Genomic DNA, 14,575 nt, shown 5'->3' with positions numbered 1-14,575 from the left:
ATGATAAACATCATGACTAAAATAAACTTGGAGAACATGGGGCTTATTTCAGCTTAGAGCTGTTGTTCATTATGAGAAGTTAGGGCAGTAACTCAAGGCCGTAACCTGGAAGCAGGAACTGAAGTAGAGGCCATAGAGGAACAACATTTACTGGCTTATCCTGATGGCTCTCTCAGTTTGCTCTCTCTTACATCCAGGACCACCTTGCCAGGGATGCCAACAGTCACAGTGGGGTGGGCTTTTCTAATCATTCATAAAACAAAAAAATTGACCCACAGGACAATCTGATTAAAGCATTTTCTCTATTGAGGTTCTCTCTTCTCAAATGACACTAATTTGTGTCAAGTTGACTAAAAATTCACTAGCACAAAGTAACATAGCAAATTCCAAGGATGCATCTTTCTTAAGAGTTCACGATGGGATGGGCCTTTCAGATATGCACTCTTCTATGCTCTTGTAAAGAACTAAATAAATTCCTTGGCTCACATTGCCATACCTGAGTGGAATCAATGCCTGTTCTGATCTTAATAGACACTTGTTCTCATATTTCTAGGAAAAATCATCTATGCAATTGTAGCCCAAAGAGGGACAGATACAGATAAAATCAAAGATTATTCTAGTAGAGTTGTTTGTATGGCTGTTGCTCTGGGTGATGTAAATGCTACTGAGACTCAGCTGCTGGCATATAAAGAACTTTCTTTTATACGGAGAGTAGTACAGCATTTAAAAGAGAGATGACGATGCTTGTTTCCTCACTAGTCTCTGATTTGACAGGGAAAGTAGAAAAAAAGGGAGGATGAGGTAGAAATATTGTTTTTCTGTTTCTTAGAGCCAGTGGGGAACAAACAAAATTTCCTCCCTTAAACATTAATATGTCCGTTGACATTGCCATGGCTTCAAGCTTGCCTATGCAGGCTCTAAAAGTACCTGTTTCACCATAGACTTCACTTCCTGGCATTCTGTCTCTTACAATCATGTGCTCTCTCTTTCATCATATTCCTTGAGCTGTATTTACAGAAGCTGTGATGTACATGTATCTATTGGGGCAGAACTTTCTGACATTTTGATATTTTCATTATGCCAACTTGTGCTTTTTTTGTGATAGTTCTCTGTTGTAGAGTGTGACAGCCACATTGTGGTGGTTTGAATAGGAATGGCCCTCATAGGCTCATATAATTGAAAACTTGGTCACCAGGGAATGACACTATTTGGAGATGTGGCTTTTTGAAGTAGCTGTGGCCTTGTTGGAGCAAGTGTGTCCCTGGGAGTGGGCTTTGGGGTTTCAAATGCTCAAGCCAGGCCCAGTGTCTCTCTTTCTCTTCCTGCAGATCTGGATGTAGAATTCTCAACTATGTCTGCCTGCATGCCACCATGCTTTCTGCCATGATGACAATGATCTAAACCTCCAAACTGTAAGCCAACCCCAATTAAATGCTTTCCTTTATAAGAGTTGCCACGATCTCAGTGTCTCTTCACAGCAATAGAACATTGACTAAGACACACACTTACCTATGGGTATAAGAATAAGATTTAGAATGTAGTAAGGAATTGTGCTGGTCTAGCAAAGTGGAAATCATTGTTTTTTTTTTCACCCTAAGGGCAATAATGTCACTAGCCCCAGGAGGCTGGCTAGGTTTCCTGTATCAGTCATAATTTCTCTCCAGCACACTATACCTCTGTGCTGGCTGGTCTTATGTCAGCTTGACACACAAACTAGAGTTATTTGAAAGGAGGGAACATCAACTGAGAAAATTCCTCCATTAGATCCAGATGGAAGGCATTTTCTTAATTAGTGATTGATGGGGGAGAGCCCATTATGGGTCATGTCATCCTTGGGCTTCTGGTCCTGGGTTCTATAAGAAAATAGGCTGAACAAGCCATGAATAGCAAGCCAGTAAGCAGCACCTCTCCATAGCCTCTGCATCAGCTCCTGCCTCCAGGTTCCTGCTGTGTTTGAGTTCCTGTCCAGATTTCCTTCAACGATGAACAGTGACATGGAAGTATAAGCCAGATAAACCCTTTCCTCCTTAACTTACTTTTGGTCATGGTGATTTATCACAGCAATAAAAACCCTAACTAAGACAATCTCCTTTCAAATGGTTGGTCGTGGTTGTCCAAGTGACTCCCCAACAATATTGGCTACTGATGCAGCCCCTGGACCTCATTTCTGAAGACATTACACACTTGGGACACAGAACTCAGAGGATTTGACCTGGATCTGACCAGTAAGCCTCTTCCTACAGTCTAACTTCAATGGTTCCAGAAAATACTATGAAATCTGCCCAGAGAGAGAGCAATTAAGCAGTCTTCCCTAGCTGTATGTGCCCTGTGGTTCATCTAAGTAGTTTTCACTGGAGAACATTTCCATAGGACTGTTCTGTTAAAGGGTTGGACATACTGTCTTGACCTTTCATATTTGTGTTTCGCACTGTGATATGGGCATGTAGACATTTCTCATTTGTTTTCTGTATGATGTAGTATTCTGGCCTGCTTCAGTCTGGGCTCTTGTAGGAGATATACCCCTGGAGCCTTGGAGTCTGGGGACAGTCTTGAAGCCTAAGATTCTGTTGAGGTTTGCAGACAAAGTCTGCACTGCATATCAGGAGCTATGTCTGGAAGTTCCGAGATGGCTTGGGCAGGCTTCTGATGGCACTTACTAGGGAAAGCTCATGCAGGAGCTGCACGACTGGAACTGGGCATGGGAATTCGCTGCTGGCACAGGAAGGCTTGATTTCAGTGACCCTCACCTGGGAAAGTCTGTGCGGGAGCTCTGTGGCCATTGTCAGGCCTACAAATGTAGGAAGGATGCCACCGGTGGGCTTGGGCAACTTAGCCAATAGCCAGTGTAGAAGCTTGCAATCAGTTCACATATTCTTTAAATTTTTAGTTTATTTATTTGTATGTGTGGGTGTTTTGCTGCCGTGTGTGTTTGTATACCACTCATGTGCCTGGTGCTTGGGGAGGCCAGCTGAGCGCAATGGAGCCCCCTGAGATTAGAGTTAGAGAAGAGAGTGAGCCTCCCTATGGGAAAATGGAGGTTCTGGAAGAGCAGTCAGTTCTTTTGACTGTCAAAATCTTTCTAGACCCTTACTTTACATTTTATTTAATTAAGAGATACGATTTAAAAAAAAATGACTACAGTCAGAAAGATTGCTGTGCTGGTGAAGGCATTTGCTGCCAATCCTGATGATCTGCGTTTAATCCTATGTAAATACATGGTAGAAAGAGAAAAGCAATTCTCTCCAGGTGTCCTGTGACCTCTGTACAGATGCCCTAGTGCGTATCAGCAGAACTGAAATCCACTGCTCATGAATATTGCTGCAATGCCAGTACTTCTGCCAAATTTTGCTGTCCTTCTCTGGTTTACTTTAAGGACAAAGCATTAAAAAAAGTTAAAGTCTAACCTTTATGGCTTCTTACAAATCAATACTCTTTTAGCTTTTGATCATGTGGACACCTGGGTACTATAGAACTCAGATGACCCAAAGGTCATAAAAGTTTGCTTGCTATTTCCTTTCTCTTTCACATCCACAACCACTTTGCTTACATTTTTTCTTTTACTTAGAAATATAAAGATAAAATAATGCAGCTGTGTCAAAATTTATCCGTCAGTTTAAAATGTGCTTAAAATTTTGATAATATAAAATGAACATAGCATACAATTCATGAATTCAAAAGTTACAGTTCAATGTTTCACAGTAAATCCATAGAATTATAAAATTGCATTTCATTTGTTCAAATCAAGCTTTTATCATTAAAAAAACCTTTGTTTATGTTTCTATAACAAAATACTTGTGGCATACTACAATGCATGGAAAAATGCTATATTTTGCTCATGATTCTGATGGTTGGAAAGTCCAGACAGCCTGGGGTTAATACCTAATGACAGCTATTTGTCTATATATTAAAAAGACAGAGAAGTAAAATGTGTATGTGCAAAAGAGGCCAAATATGTGGATTACTTCATAACAATTTATTATTATGGTAATTACTCTAGTCCTAACTGATCTAAGATATTTCCAGGAGAACTTTATAATTTGAATGCCTAATCATCTGTCAAAACTCTCTACTGCTTCTCAATCTTGTTACAATGACCAAAGTTTATCATGATTTCCTGTGTGGACAGGTCAGATTCAAACTGTAGTACTTCCCACTGAAAATATGATTGCAGTGATAGAGACACTAACTGTCATGGTCTTAAGTAAAGTTACTTTGTTGTGTTTTGTAACAGACCTTCAGATCTTAGCAGAATTGATGTCATAGTGGAGGTGTCCTTCAGGCCTTGGAACCCAGCACATAGGCAGCAACACCTGAGAAACACTGAGAAAAAAACAAGAACAAAGACCTAATCCATCAAAGCCTACAGTTCTGGGAAAGTCTCTAAATGTACTAACATTACTTTTTGGCTTCTGTAGTTCCACTTCTGACTAACTGTTTTGCTAACTGAGGTGTGTCAACCCAGGATGTGGTTTTTGTGCTTCAAAGTTCAACCTGAGAAAGACTTGGGACTTCATTGGAGTCCCGAACATTCAGCGTATTCTCCAGCCAGTGAATAAAAGCTTACTATTGGCTTGAACTCGTATCCAGGTAGTCTTCTCTGGTGGATACCTCACAACATTTTCACAGGCGTTGGGCATATTTTCTTTTGAATACGCTTATTTGGGGACACTAAGAAAACATTCTACTCATACTTATCATTTACAATGTTATTGTTTACTGTTAACATTTATAGATATGTGTGCATTTTTAATTAATTAATTAGATGTCTGTGTGTGCATATGTGCACAAGTGTGCCTGTACTTATGGCAGTCAGAAAAGGGTGTCAGATCCCCAAAGCAGGAATCTATATAGGTAGTTTTAAGCCAACCGACATAGGTGCTTAAAATCAAACTCTGGTCCTGTGAAAGAGAAACAAGTACTCTTACCCTGAGACATCTCTTCAGCTCTCACAATGTATTTTCAAAAGGAAAAGGGTATTTTAGCTACTTTAAATTTATTTATCATTATACTTTTAGAAAATTCTTTTAGGTTATCTGGGACTCATTTCATTGAGTATAATTTTTTCTTTGATTATGAGCTATGTAAGAAGTAGTTGGAATTAAAATTGTAGTATATTTTCATCTCTTAGCCTCTGTCTTCCTTTATACATTGTCTGAGTTTATAAAAGTTTTCTAGTCTTGGCACCTAAATCACTCTTTCATGGCAAGAAGTGAAGAAATTCTGACTTTCAGGTTAATCTTGTTGGAATTCAGAATTTTAATAGAAGAGTCCTATTTGTAACCCAGAAGTATGTACTCCAATTGACCCGATTTAATGTTATGTTCACTGTTCTTATGTAACTGTGTGTGCAAGACATCTTTTGCTCTAATATCAATTTACTGTCCCCATGGAATGCACCTTGTATAACTGGCATGGAAAGATCCTTCTCTCAGCTCTCCTTGTCCTTACAGGGAATACTTAAACCACAGTGGAAGATGTCTATCGGCAATTCACAGAAGGCCATTTGGTCTTGGTAAAATGTGCTTGAAATTGAGCATTTTTCATATGTCCAAGTCCCAACCTTGACCTTTTAAAATCCAGTTGTTATCTACAAACATAATGATCTTATATTGCCTCATTTCCACTCCCCTTTATGCTACTTTCCTCTTCCTGGAACAATAGCTGACAAAATTAGTTCCTGAGGAGATAGCATTTATTCTGGCCATCATGGGGAGAATGAAGGGCACAGCAGGCACCTCACCTCATGCTAGGAATAAATGTCACAACATCCTTTCACCGGGCCCCACCACTTAAAATGTTTATTGCTGTGATCTGGAGACCAAGCCTTCAATGTGTAGCCTTTTATGAAATCAAATCTTGGTATGGCGCTGGAATTTGATTGGTAAAGCCTTTGTCTCCCTTACACAAAGACCTGAGCTCCTGTACAAGCATCACACACTCCCCTTTCAGGTAATGGTCCTTGAAAGGTGAAGGCATGATGTTCAGGAACTCAAGATCATTTCATCTACATATTGAATCTGAGACCACAGTAATATCTTGTTTCAAAAAAAAAAAGTCTAGACAAAATAAGAAGAAATTAAAAAAATCGCACTAAAGGAAACAACTAGGTGCAGCGAAAGTTTTATTGAATCCATGTAATTTGTATAATACTCTTTAACTATTTTATTTACATTATTGCGGGGCATTTACCCACCAACCCCACAGCTCCCCAGAGTTTTCTTGAGTGCGAGCAGCAGGAAATATTAGATAGAAGGATTTAGATTGTGGAGATGAAGAGATAGAAAATAAAGGATAGCCTCAAGAGGGCCTGTAACCTTTTCCAATGGCCCCTGTCTGTCTCTGCCCCAGGGTATTTATAGAGACACCAAGGGATGAAGCAAAAGACCTCCCCCCTAGCACAGCCAAGTGCAGACCATCTCAGACACCTGCACTCAGGCCCATGGTCCTAATTATCCTCTCTATGTGGACCTGCTGGGTAAAGCCACAAGGAACCTGAAAACGGGCTCCCACACATTATACATTATTTTCTCACTGCAAAAATATTACCAATTCTTTAGTATATGAAATGTGGACTTTCTAAAACTTTTTAATCATTGGTTTAAAATTTTTTTAATTGGCCAAACACTTGAAAAACACATCGTGCAATATTGCCTTATTTATTGATTTATTCATGGCAAAATATTTGCATGAGAATGTATGTTTAATACAACAACAAAAAAGAATTTTCAAAGAAAGAAACACAGAAAAGTTTCCAAATGATGGCCATGTAGACTATATATTATCCAGAATATTTTTTCCTTTCATTGGACATAGATTCTTTTCAAATGCAATATATCCTGATTATAGTTTCCCCTCACTTTACTCCACCCAGTTCCTCCCTACATCCCCTCTAGATCCACTCTCTTTTGTATTTCATTGGAAAAGAATAGTCTTCTAAGAGATAACAACCAAACAATACAAAATAAAATAAAATAAAGAAAAAACTATCATATCCAAGTTGGTAGCCCAACAGCAGGAAAAGAGGCCCAAGAGCAGGCACAAGAATCAGAGAACCACTTATTCTCACACTCAGGAGTCCCATTAGAGAACTACACTGAAAGCTGTAATATATATGCAGAGGACCTGGTGCAGACCCATGTAGGCCCTGTGCTTGCTGCTTCAGTCTCTGTGAGTTCCTATGTGCCTTGTTTTGTTCATTCAGCGGGCCTTGGTTTCTTGATGTCCTCCATCCCCTCTTCTCTTACACTCTTTCCTCCTTCTCTTTTACAGGGTTCCCAGAGTCCTGAGGGGAGGTATTTGACATGAAACTGACAAGTTTCTGTAAGGCAAAAGACATAGTCACTGAGACAGAATGGTAGCCTACAGAATGGAAAAAGATTTTTACCAACTCCACATCTGATAGACTATTATTCAAAATATATAAAGAACTCAAGAAATTAGATATAGAAAATTCTAAATATTCCAATTTAAAAAAATGGGTTACAGATCTAAACAGAAAATTCTCAATAGAGGAAATTCAAATGGCTGAGAAACACTTAAATGATTCCTAATGATATTCTGTTATACTCATAGGATCAATGCCTAGCCCGTTTGTCATCAGAGAGACTTCCTCCAGTAGCTGATGGGGATGGATACAGAGACCCACAGTCAAATATTAAGCAGAGCTCAGAGAACTCGACAAAAGAGGGGGAGAATGGATGGTAGGAGACAAAGGATTTGAGGATGCTAGGAGAACATGTCCCACAGAATCAACTGAACAGGGCTCATAGGGGATCACAGAGACTGAAGCGGCAACCACAGAACCTCATGGATCTGCACCAGGTCCTCTGCATACATGCTGTGGTTCATTACCTCAGGGTTTTTGTTAGACTCCTAACAATGGGAGCGGGTGTTGTCTCTGACTCTCTTGCCATCACATGGGACCCTTTTCCTCCTAATGGATTGCCTCATCCAGCCTTGATATGAGGCTTGTGCCTAGTCTTATTGCACCTTACTATTCTGAGTTCAGTTGACATACTGGGAGGCCAGCTCATTTCTGAAGGAAACTGGAGGAGTAGTGGATCTGGGGAAGAGGGGACGTGGGGTGGGGGCACTGGGAGGAGGAGTGGAAGAGGAGGCTGCAGTTGGGATGTATTTTGTGAAGGAAGAATAAATAAATAAAATATTTTTTAAAAGTAATTTAAAAAGTCAAAGATTTGCCAATGATACCAGCGAGAAACTGATGTTTTCCAGATACCTAGAACCAGGTCCAACAAAGATGCTGTTCAATAAATATTTGCTGAACAAATGAGAAAAAAATGTTCAACTTCCTTACCTGTAGGGGAAATATAAATCAAAACTACTTTGTGGTTCCATCTTATACCTGTCAGAATGGTTAAAATCAATAACACAAACAGCAGCCCAGGAACCTCAGCCCTACACAAAGAACGATAGACAATGGAGGGAAGCTGGGAGGAGGAGGAAGTGTCTTCCCCAGGAATACCACACCCATTGGTGGTGCAGTGCCGAACAGTCAGGCCTGAAGACAGAAGTACAGGTAACACTATATGGACTGAACAGGTTATATTTGGAATAATTATGTATACACAAATACATGAATGCATTCAATAACAATCACTGAAGAAAGAGGCCATGAGTTTGAAGGAGAAGTGGAAGGGGTATATAGGAGGGTTTCAAAGGAGGAGGGGAGAAATGTAAATATATTATAATCTCAAAAATAAAAAAAAATAAGCGTCATAGCCTTGTCATACAAGTAATGAAGTTTCGCTTTGATCTTCATGTGGTCATTGGTTTATAATTGGAATCTTTGTATGGGGTAATATTTCCTAAAGTGAAAATACAATGTCAGGAGACAGCACAACTTTTTTTCCTAGAGAGAAGGTGATAATGAGTAATTTTAAGTCCTGTTAATGGAACAGTACAAATGAAATTTGAGAATGATTGTAAGGTCCATGGCTGGAGAGTCAAGAAAGGTTTTAATTCATCTCAATTTATACAGAAAATCCTTGACAAATCCAACATTCCTTCATGATGAAAGCCTTCAAGAGACTGTGAATTGAAGGAATGTAAGAAATGCTATATATGAAAAATTTGTAGCTAACATTATACTTTATGGAAAAAACAAGCATTATCACTGAGATCAGGCATAAAGACATGGATCAATTTGTCCATGTGTATTTAATATAGTCTCTGAAATCTTAGCTAGAGCAATAATACAAGAGAAAGAAAAAAACTGGATACAAGTAGAAAAAAATTTTTTCTGCTATTTGCATATTGTGTGATTCATGTAAGAGAACCTAAAGTCCACCAGACAATTCTGAGAACTAATGAACTATTTCATCAATGTTTTGACACAAAGTCAATATACAAACAACAGTAGCAGGCCAGGGAGATGACTCAGTAGTGAAATCACCTGCCACTCAAGCATGAGAACCAGAGTAAACCCAGATGGATAAGGTAGCCCACCTATATTTCATTATTTCAAATGTCTCAGGACAAGGGAACTGAGACCAAACTGACTAGCTAGACTAGTCCGTGTGGGTGAGCTCTGAGTTCAAATGAGAGACTGGCTCAGTGAAAGACATGGAGAATGATTGAAGAAGACTCCCAATACCAACCTCAGACTTCCAAACAATGCACACACATGTGCATGACACACTCACAATACACTAATGCACATATATAGACACATGCCTGCTACACACAAAAATACATGCAAAAATCCAGGATGCTTTATATATGTCAATAATGAGCATTCTGAGAAGGAAATCAAGAAAAAAATCTATGCAAAACAGCTTTAAAACAAAAACCACTACCACCAAAGTATAACCTAGGAATAAACTCAACCAAGGGATAAGGGGAAAAATTTCTACAGTAGACAGTTTAAAACACTGAAGAAAAAAATGTACGAGGGTACTAGAAAATGGAAAGACCCACTATACTCATGACATATTTAATAGTGTAAGCATCACTCTACTAGCACAACTACAGATCCAGTACAATTCTCATCAAAATAAAAATTATACTTTATACAGAAGCATAAAATATCGTAAAACTCACATGGAAGAACAAAAGATTCCAAATATCCAATGCAATCTTGGGCAAAAAGAATAATTCATAAAGTATCACCACGTCCCATTTGAAATTGGACTGCCAGTTCATAGTAGCAAAAGCAACATGATACTGGCACAAAGGAGACATGTAGTTCAATGGGACAGAATAGTAGACTCATAATTGAACCTGTACAGCTACCACCAACATTATTTTTTGGAAAAAAGATGCAAAAATCATACATTGAAGGAAAGAAAATTCTGCAATAAAGAATGCTAGAAAAATTGACATCAATATGTGTAATGCTGAACCTAGATTAATATTCCTCACCCTGAACAAAACACAATTCAAAATGTATAATGACCTTGATGTTAGACCTGAACTTAGGAACTGTTAAAGAAAGCAAGGAAAGTATTTCAAGACATGGTGTTAGGCAAGGACTTTCAGAAAAGAATTCTCAGAGATAAGGAAATGAAATCAGGAACTGACCAGTGGGATTGCATGAGATTTAAAAAGCTTGTGCACAGTGAAGGGTACAATCCAGGGAAAACAGCCTAAAGAATGAGAGAAAACCCTGCCAACTACATACCTGAGAGAGGATTAAACGATGGAATATATGAAGAACTCACAAAATGGAACACTGAAAATATGAGACAGCCCACTTAGTAAAAGAGCAAATGAAATGAACAGTCTGCTCTCAGAACAAGGGAATATTCTTGTTGTTTGTGTGTCTAAGGTTTCAGTGCTGACCACACTGATCTGGGCAACCAATAAAGGGACTCATTCTTGGGAGAGGCTAATTCTCCTTCTCCCAAGAGTCATTAGTTGCCTGCAGGGGTTTTTTTTGTCTATGGTAGGGACCTCTAGAAATTTTCTCCCTTTTATGTTAACATGTTCATTGATACTGCTATTGTTCAGTCTTGTTTATACAGCCATCTCTAGGAGAGACTGTTTTACAACAGGCTTCCTGGTATTTTGGCTCTTACAATTTTTCTACCCCCATACCATGATGTTCCCTGAGCTCCAGAAGGTTGTATTTATGTGTTTGTTTACACACACACACACACACACACACACACACACACACACACACACACACCATACAAACATACAGAAAAAAAGCAAACAATGTAACAGAGCTAAAATTACACTATATATGACCCAACTATATCCCTCTTGAGCATGAACTCTGAAGATTCCAAGGTTGCACATCACAGAGATGTATATGTATCAGTGTTGCAACCCTATTCACAGTGGCTAAGTCACGGAACCAACTTAGGTTTCAGCACAGGCAACAAAGAAAATGTAGTTTATATACACAACAGGACTTTTCAGCCTTAAAAGATGAAGTTATGTCATTTTCAGGAAAATAAACACAATTGGAGTTATTCGTATTAGGGTAGTTAAGCAAATCTAAGAAAGACAGTATCACATGTTTTCTCTCTTATGTGGATTCTTAAATAATGGAGATACAGGTCTATCTGTCTATCTATCTATCTATCTATCTATCTATCTATCTATCATTTATACAGTGTTCTGCTTGCATGTATGCCTGCACTCCAGATGAAGGCACCAGATCTAATTATGGATAGTTGTGAGCCACAATGTGGTTGCTGGGAATTGAACTCAGGACCTCTGGAAGAGCAGCCAGTGCCCTTAACCTCTGAGCCATCTCTCAGGTGACTCTAAATGTTACATGTCTATATGTATGGTCTCTTTTTCAGGGATGACCATTTGGTGTTGGATAACCAGCTGGTGTGCTCTTTGATGGAGAAGATTATTTCCCCTGCTCTCAGCATTCCTTAGCTAGCTGCACGCAGTTCATTGCGTAGGGCTGAGCCCTTCTCGTTTTTCTCTGTCCACTTTGACATGTCTCTTGTCGTTGTCCTTGTCCATCTCCTGTTTAGGTGATCATGTTGGTGAGACTTCATGGGTACAACTTCTGATATTGCTAGGAGATACAATCTTACAACAGATTCCCTGATTGATTTACACAAATCCAGTCTTTTGATTAAAAATAATATACAGGTTCGCCTTCACAGAGACAGAAACACTAAGATTATGCAACACCTATTTTAAAACATCCCTAGAACTTCACTCTAAAATTATTTCCATTTTTTTCTCAGTAAATAATTGGAACCAAAAGCCAAAGACAGAGTACATAAATTGTGTTTTTAAACCTTCTCAATGAATGTCATCTGCTCACTTAGCTCTGAGAGAACAGTGGTACACAGGAGGGGGAAGTCTTCCACCGTACTTTTCTACTGTATAGTCAAGCAAGAATTGCAGAGGGTATTTTTTAAACATATTTTAAGAACCTCAGCCATCAGCTCACCACACTGACAAGTGGCATCTTCAAGTATAACATCAAAGTTTGAATCCTGTAGCTTTATCATGAATCTCTGCAGCACTAGTTTACAATATTCAAATATTCTGCAAAGTCTCTTGGTTATTTGGACTGATAGTTCCCAAATCAACACTCTTATTACTTGTGTATTCACCAATTGACCCATTTCATGCTGTGATCTTCAAACTCCTGTTTCATCAAATATACAGAGAAAAATATCAAATTTAGAGGAACCCAGTTTGCTGGGATCAGTAAGAATCGAATTCACTTCATGGTCTCAGTACAAGTCCATTCAGGATGTGTCAATAGTGATCTGATGGCTGTCTTCCAGTCACATCAGCACTCTTACACAATTTCCAGAGTTAAGTAAGACGTCACTGGCATCAGCAGAAGAACTGAGGTAACCTTTGTAGGTAGGTAGCGTAGTGCAATTTAAAGGCTTCTTTTACATTTGTTGTCCCTATGAACCCAAGCTTATATGCAACAAGAAATCAATCAAGAAGTTAATGTGTAACTCGTACACTTCAAAGTCCACTATTAATGGGCAGCTTCTGATGGTGTGGAATGTAGCTTGCCAAACAGAACTTCAATGACCTCAAGCTTCTAAAAATTGTTTTGTATCGTTTTCAGTTCTCTAAGGCTATCTTCCAACCAAGAGAGAATGGCTTTGCATTTATAGGTTTTATATATATAATTTGTGTGTAGCATTTTTGGAGCAGTGTCAAAAACAGCATACTCTGGAAGCCCTCCTGGCTGGTCTGTATTGTGTATAGCTATATAAAATTATAAATTCAAGTAAATTCATAGTTATTAATTAGATGCCATTAAGTAATTGTGTATTAAAACTTTGATGATTAAAAACACACATACCTTAACACATTAAGTTAAACTGATAACTCTGTGTTTCATGTTTATAGGATTGTAAAAGCCTTTTGTATTTTTGCTTGTTTTACTTTATTTTGTCTTGCTACAAAATGTCTGAGGCTCATTATTCTATTGTGTGACAAGCTCAAAGAGCATGGCACTGGCAGTTGGTGAGGGTCTTCTAGCTACACCATGACACAGTAAACAAGTGCAACATGAACCACATGGCTTCTTATATGAGCTCAGGCAGGACATTTCAATGCAAAAATATCTTTCCAGTAGTTTGTACTGTAGTAGGTTTCCATGTGACTTCTTCAGATACACTTAATTTTGTTTGATCTCTCTCCACCCCCTTCTTTTCTCTATCTCTCGGTCCCTCTACTTGTCTAAACATTGCCATGTCTGGTCTTCTCCAGCCTCCTACCTTCATATTTCTCATGTTCTACAGTTTCAATATTACTTCAGGATTATTCCCATCTCATGACTCCATGTTAGTTTCCCAGTTTCTATAGACACCCTGGGTTAAATATAAATCTAAATACTTGAAGCTATGCTCTACATATGAGAGTTAGCGTAAGGCAGTGAGGCATTTGTCTCTGAGCCTGGGTTATCTCATCTAGTTTAATGTTTTCTAGTCCATCCATTTTACTGCAAATTTCATTTTTTTTTTACAGCTGAATGTATCTGTGATATATATGCACCACTGCATTTTCATGATTCTGTCTTCCAAGGAAGGACATCTAGTCTAGTTGCATTTGCTGACTATTATGAGCAGAGCAGCATGAGCATGTCTGAACAGTCATCTCTGAAGTAGGACATAAAGTCTTTTGGGGGTCTGCCCAGGAATAGTACAGCTGGATCATACGGTAGTTTTGTTTTTATTGTTTTAGGAAATCTCCAAACTGATTTCCACAGTGGCTACTCTAATATATAACCCAACAATGGTATATAAGGCTTCTCCTTTCCACACACACATCCTCACCAGCATACACTATCATTTGTGTTCCTGATGGTAACCATTCTGACTGGAGTGAGATGGGATGTCAGAGTAGTTTTAATTTACATTTCTTTTCCTGTGGCCAAGCATACTATTTATCACTGCTTAAGTTCATTATTTAGTTCTGTGGACTCGTTTTCTTATTTTTGTAATTCCTTCCTCCATTATGTTTGTTTCCATTGTCAACATAAGGAAAATCAGTTCTCACCAAAAGGTTATTTATTCTGGATCTAACTATTAGTGAACATAGCACAGGAACACAGATTTGGGTAGCCAAAATTTCATGTCGAATCACTGTAACAGTTTAATGATAACAG

Source organism: Peromyscus californicus, unplaced genomic scaffold, assembly GCF_007827085.1.
Source record: "Peromyscus californicus insignis strain IS unplaced genomic scaffold, ASM782708v3 Scaffold_13__1_contigs__length_99412109, whole genome shotgun sequence".
In the NCBI taxonomy this organism is placed as follows: Eukaryota; Metazoa; Chordata; class Mammalia; order Rodentia; family Cricetidae; genus Peromyscus; species Peromyscus californicus.
This window is presented reverse-complemented; position numbering follows the sequence as displayed.